Raw genomic sequence first — 7003 nt, 5'->3', positions numbered from 1 at the left:
CCTAAATTGCACAATTCTTCAGAAGCAGCTTACCCCCCAAGCACGGTTTCCTTGACAAGGGGCAAACAGGGTTAAATTTCAAACTGAGTTATAGAGAGCTTACCGAGAGCAGTGGTGGGAGGAAGCAATTAAGCAGAAGTTGGGTGTGCAGGCTGCATGAGACTTTTAGAGACAATACAGAATTCTGTGTCAAAGCCTTTGAGTAGCAAGAGGTCTTAGAACACGACGTGCTGAAGTACAAGAAAGCAGGCAAGGCAAGAGGAAGAAATGCTTATGAAGAGCCACTGTGTCACAGACAGTGTGCTAGACATTTTATGTGCATTAATTCTGATAATAACCTATTAAGATAGATGTTTTCATTTCTATTTTACAGATGAAAAATGCGTAGAAAGGTTATTGGATTGACCAGGGATACACAACTAGTAAGTGAGGCTCGTCTCACTCAAACCTGACCGCATAGGCAATGTTTGTGGCATTAACTCATCTGGGAGATGGTGGAAAGCAGTTTCTTGTGACAGAAGACTGGTAAGCTAGGATAATTGCCTCTTGAACAACACAGGTTTGAACTACAGAGGTCCAGGTATACACAGATTTTTTTTCAATAAATACTATAAATGTGTTTTCTCTTTCTCATGATTTTCTTAACATTTTCTTTTTTCTAGCTACTTTATTGTAAGAATACAGTATCTAATACAAATAACATACAAAGTATGTATTAATCAACTGTTTATGTTATCAGTAAGGCTTCCGGTCAACAGTAGGTTATGAGTAGGTAAGTTTTATGGTAGTCAAAACTTAGATGTGGATTTTCAAATGTTTGAGGGGGTCGTTGCTCCTAAACCCTGAGTTGTTCAGGGTCAACTGTATTACAGTCTCTCTGACTACAAGTCCTGGGAAGTAACAGGGGGATACAAAATGCCTAGAGTTTATTGTTTCTTATCCTCACCCTACTATCCTCAGGGCTACACATCTGCTTCCTACGCACCCCCAGGTGATCTGAGAGAAGCATCGCCTTGATATTTTCTTATTCTGGGTAATTCTCAATTCTTTGCACTTACGTCTCACAAAGAGAAGCACGTTGATATTGAATAAGCTACCTGTTTCTTATCACCTGGAGAGTTTGAAAAACCATAATTCATCTTATCTTCTTGCTTTGCATCAGCCTCAAACATAAACTGCCTGTTCCAAGTTTTGGAAGACAGCAGACTAAGATTACTGACTGTTCCCTAAGTCAGAGGGTCATAGTGAGTAAATGCAAGCCTCAGAGCATACTAAAACATGGCTGCTAATTATTTGAAGACTAGAGGTCCAGTGTGCGAGATTCGTGCACTTGGGTGGGTCCCTCAGCCCGGCCTGCACCTTCTTGCAGTCCAGGAGCCCTCGGGGATGTCCAACTGATGGCTTAGGCCCGCTCCCCATGGGGAACGGGCCTAAGCCATCAGTCACACATCCTTAGAGCTGCAGCAGAGGTGGAAGCAGGAGAGGCTGCAACCACCACTGCTGCACTCGCCTGCCATGAGCCCAGCTTCTGCCTGAGCAGCATTCCCCCTGTGGGAGCACACTGACCACCCGGGGCCAGCTCCTGCATTGAGTGTCTGTCCCCTAGTGGTCAGTGCGCATCATAGCAACTGGTCATTCCACCATTCAGTCTATTTGCATATTAGCCTTTTATTATATAGGATAGCCTGACAATGTTTACAAACCCATCCTCTCTCAACCTTACTGAAAAGGATATGGAGTTTTGAGAGTTGGTTTTAACAAAGTTTATTACTCTGACACCATTGGGTATCTCTGTTTTCAGCAGGGTTGAAAAGTCAAAGTTAAAACCCTTTTATTTATGAACACTAAATCCTCTAATTAAAAGAAAATGGTTTCAATGACTCTTTGAGACTAACAGCTTTATTCACCTCATGCACATCAGGAAACAGCCGAAGACCAGGGAATGTGAGTGGAAGGGCAGCAGGATTGGAGTCTCCTAGGGTGAGGGGAAGGCAGGGGTACATGTCTTTGTGGTCTCACTCAGGCAGACGTTCTCATCTTTAACTGCTCTGAAACTCACAACTGGAATGTCCCTCAGGATTGTTGGTTCAATCCCATCCCAGTATTCTGTCTGAACAGTTCTCTCAGGAGATGTTTTTGCAAGCCTTGCAGTTTGTAAGTTAGCTAGGGTCTGGGGGTAGGAATGACAGCACAAAGGGGGAAAGGGAGAAAAGGAAAGGAAACAAGGGATGAAAGCAAGAGAAGCTGCAGCCCCTTTATCATGCCCGGGTTAGTCTTTTTAAACTTCCTACTCATAGTTTTAAACTTTCCCCAACATCTAGACACTTAGAAGTGAAGTCATCTTCCCAATATTCTTTACAACCCCTGCCTCCTCCATGGAGGCATAAACTCATTCATATTACTGTGCGGAGCTAGAAACTTCCCTCATAAGACAGAAGCCACATTCCCCGCGGATCTATGTGGAACATAAAGGGATGCATGGCTCCTCTTCTGGGATCTCTGATGTGACACGCAGTGTCTTGTTAACATTGCACTTGGCGCAGAGAAATGAGTCTTGTTGGCTGCCAGGCTCTCTGAGCTTCAGGGATGATGATTCTGCGTTTTTACACTTTCTGGAAAAATAGACATATCATGCTGCCAAGAAGACTGCACTCACTTGCTCACTCACTCCCTGAAACTCTGCTCCTCTGATGCCCAGTCCCTGAACACATCAAGCAGGCAAGTTTACTGAGCTGTTGGAAGCTTCGGCACTGAGGACCCTTGAATGTCCCTAAATACTTGTGCTATTTGCTTTCCACTGTTTGTTTTGTAGAAAACAGTTCATCAGTTCTCTGTGCAAGATGTCAGTTTAGCCTTCCATGTAAGAAAATGAGAGAACTGGGAAAGTTTAAAAAAAAAAAACACTTTGTAAAACAAGAGAGAAAAAAATGAAAGTCTTGCTATTGTAAACTGCTCTGTGGACTCTAATGCCTCTCCGGCCACTGCCCCTTTCCCAGCCTGGTGGGGGAGAAAAGGCTCTGGCATAAAAATCAAAAGTTCAGTTCCCACTCTTCCCTTACTAGCTGTTTGACCTCAAGAAATTTGAATGACCTCTCCAGGCCTCAGCTTCCTTGCCATCAACCTTACACATGATCTCTGAGGTTCCTTGCAACTTCAGGCTTTTGAAGAACAGGCAGGCGAACACAGCAGGAGTGAGACTGGAAGTGGGACCCGAGAGAAGAGGCAACAGAATGGAGGCCCTTTAGACAGAAGGCTGGCATGAAGAGACAGAGTGCCCACTTTTTCTACATAAGGGACTGTCTTTCCTAGAGTGACCCTGAACACCTCAGCTCCGAGGAATATACATACCTGAGAACTGCTACTATTCTAAATGATGAAATGAACCACTTAGACTAGAAGTAAAGATTCCACTGAAACCAACCAGACTGGTTATGGGGTCCTGGATAGTGGGCCTTTCACAACAGCTTGAGTAGGCCCAGTGTGTCTGAGAAAGAAGAGGTTATCTCTACTTAACAACAAAATAAACTACACAAAGGGGGAAAGGGAGAAGACATTTTAATAGTGGGAGAGAGGATAATTTGAAATGATTCTATTAAAAGTAATTATCTTTCATTTATATTTCAAAAGGCAGCCATAAGATATATACATGAAAGATGTAACCTGATATGCCAGTTGCAAATATCATTCAAGCATTGAAAAACCCAAAGCAATGATGGAAGGTTTCCCTTGCAGGTCCTGGCTATAGTTAAGGTCTATTGTTAGTTTCATGGCTGAAAAGCAAACAGAGCATCAAATCATCAAAATATAAAGAACAAGAAAAAATAAAAGCAATTAGTACCTTATGCCAAAGATGTTGAATTTTTAAGCTTGAAAGGATCCTTGAGACCCATCCAACTTCCTCATTTACAGATGGGAAATCCGTTGAGGGAAGGTATTTACACTGTGGAAGCATGAGGGCTTGAAGTAGTTTTGCTTTACTTTCCTAAGAAACTAAACATTATTACCTAAGTCCTTCCCACTGAGTATCATACAGACTCAGTTCTAAGCCCAAAATTCACATTAGCAAATATACTATATTTGAGATTTTGTCAGATTTTGCTAGATTTTAACCCTCAGTCCTGAGGTGGGGGGCCGGGGTAGACATTCAACAAACAAAACCACGTACTGTGTGCTAGACTCTATGCTATATACAAGGAGAGAAGCAGAGATGCCAGTGATTACTGCCCTAGTCAAGAACAAACAACAGAGGAATGTTGAAAGGGCAACAGGTGTACAGAGACAGAAATGACTAAATCTGCTTAAAGGCCCTGAGGCTTCTACAGAACTATTTTTATGTGTATAAAGCACTCCATGCATTTGGTTCCTAACCACTGCAGACGCGTAGCTATGGAAGGCCCCTTAAAAGATACTGTGCCTATATGTGCTGCACAAAGCCCTGAAGATCTCCTAGAATGGGTAAGCTAAAAATGTATGAAAATATCCCATTTACCTGAGGTGATCCACAGGTAAAAGGTGACAAGGGCCCATGATGTATCATAGGAGTTCGAGTAGGATGCATTACATACATTACAATCTTTCTGCCAATTAATCTCTCACACAAACGTAAAACACACCAAGAACCCCCATTTTGGAAATACCTTTCTCCCCACCTCCCAGTGGTGCAACCTGCCAGACATCAATCGCCCTGTCTGCCTCTTTGGTTGGGCTGCCCTGTCAATAACAGGCACAGAAGACCCAAAAGGAAGAAAACAAAGGTTAAAAATAAAACATTATGTTTCTGTCAGCTAGACAGCACAGCTTTCCCTGGAATCCACATGACTGCTGAGAGGTACTGGAGAACTTTAAAAATCAGGTTGTCACTTGCTATTTAGAATTGAAATAACAAGCCCATTATATTAGTTGTTAACATTCTGAATAATACTTAAAAACAGTAATCTGCTTATAATTTATCTTCTACTATAACGCCATTATTTCTGGAAAGCTTGCAATAAGACTAAAATGGCCTTATTCCAACCACCAAAATCAATTCCTTTGTACAAATTTGATGTAGGAAGCCTGTGTGCCATTTGCAAACACTCACTGACCTGTGAAGCCTGGCATTCGCACTATAAAATTTAGACCTTATTTGATGAAGTTATTGAACAATGAACTTACCTCATCTAAGGTTTGAAAGCAGCCATACATACTTTCACCTTTTCTCTTTAGGAGGAAGGTTTGGATTGGAGGAAAATCAAGTTATTGTTTGGATTTGGGAAAGACACATGCTGTCTAGACTGCACTTAATGAAAGCTCTAAGTTAATTTTGAGTGTGATGCTGAGGTTCATTGCCAAGTAGAAATGATGGAGATTTTTTTTCTCAAATCAAACAAATCTTTCTTGTGCTTTGTACAAAAAGGGGAGAGGGCAGGCCACGGGCCGTGGCCATACCCAGGGGTCTAGAAGTGGGCACTGACGTGGTCCATCTCTAACAGGTCATCCAGGATAAGGTCAGGCGTGGTGTGGATATTCTTGACCAACTCGCTGCACTCTATGGTGCTCAGGTACAGGTAGCCTTTGAGCAGCTCCCTGTGGAGGATGCTCCCCAAGGTCTTCTGCAGAGTGAGTGAGTCCACGTACAGCATCCAGAAAGTACAGGGGTTGAGGCCAGTGTAGTGGGGCAGCACAGTGGTCAGCACATTCTGCAATATCAGCAGCCACTGGTAGGTCTTCTCCTGCATGGGCAGCAGGAGCCCGATGCCACCACCCAGTGTGGCAAACCATGTGATGTGCTTGTTCTCCCGCACAACCGACTTCTTACTGGGCCCTTCAGCAGCCCGCCTGTTCCCCAGGCACAAGGTCCTCCAGAAGGTGGGGAACCTACGGGGAAGTCTGCCCCATGCAACAGGCGCATGCCACCAAAGTTCTCCTTGGCCTCAGGGAGGTACGTGTACACTATCGGGCTGAGGTCAAAGCCAGACACCAGGAAGCCCAGCTGGGTGCTGTCCACCGTGAACTCTGGGCTGTACACTTCCAGGGCCTTGGCATCTGGGACACAAGCCACAGCATCTTTTTTTAAAATTTTTCTATTGATTAAGGTATTACATATGTGTCCTTATCCCCTCCATTGCCCCCTCCACCCCTCCACTCACGCCCTCACTCCCCTGCTGTCTGTGTCCATTGGTTAGGCTTACTAGTATATGCATGCATACAAGTCCTTTGGTTGATCTCTCCCTCTTACCCCCAACCTCCCCTACCTTCCCTCTGAACTTTGACAGTCTGATTGATGCTTGCTCTCCTCCTGGTAGTGCAGCAGCGAGATGTTCTTCATGACATCTGAGGGACCAAGGTGAAGTTCTGGATGCTGATCATCTGGTGGATGTAAGCTGATGAAGATGACTTTTAAAAGGCAATAGAAGTGGGGTGAAAAAGATAATGTAATATCTGAATAGGAGTCTATTTCCTGCACTGCATTGCTACTTAAAAGTTTATTTTCATATATGCTAATCTTAGGATTCAGAGGAAATGAATGCTGCACCAAACTATCTGCCATGTTAAAGGAGATAATAAAGAATAGAACTATGCTTCCTTCTTAATATTGTCTCTACAATGATCCATACAGGAACAAATCTCCTGATTTCTCATTGCTAAAGTGCAACCATGGTGGAGAGTGACTTTTAATAGTAAACAGAGGCAGTCCAAGAACACTCAATCTACCTTTTCATAAAAAGAGCAAACTTAGTTGTAGCCATTCAACATTATTTAACAAGATGATGAAAATACAACTCTAATGTCTAGGTTCACATCACTTATGAGGGTCCTTCATAAAAAGATTATCTAATGTAAAAGCTAGGAAGGGCCTACACACATTGCCCCGAGTATGGCAAAAGAGTAGTTTTTCAGACTGTTCTGCAATTCCTTGTTGGGTGGCCATGATTTCCTTTAAGCTTTATCAATTCCTTTTTCTCTCTATTTTAAAAATAACTTTATTGAGGTGTGATTTATATACCATTACTTCGCCTGTTTT

At 43.1% G+C, this 7003-nt stretch overlaps 1 pseudogene; it reads right to left on the bottom strand.

Annotated features, from left to right (window-relative positions):
* Window positions 1-5419: 5419 nt before the first annotated feature.
* Window positions 5420-6307, bottom strand: LOC132226349 (cleavage and polyadenylation specificity factor subunit 1-like; annotated as a pseudogene).
* Window positions 6308-7003: the final 696 nt, after the last annotated feature.

This window comes from Myotis daubentonii, chromosome 2 (assembly GCF_963259705.1).
Source record: "Myotis daubentonii chromosome 2, mMyoDau2.1, whole genome shotgun sequence".
In the NCBI taxonomy this organism is placed as follows: domain Eukaryota; kingdom Metazoa; phylum Chordata; class Mammalia; order Chiroptera; family Vespertilionidae; genus Myotis; species Myotis daubentonii.
The sequence above is the reverse complement of the archived record's forward strand: the minus strand, read 5'-3'. Positions and strand labels throughout refer to the sequence as shown.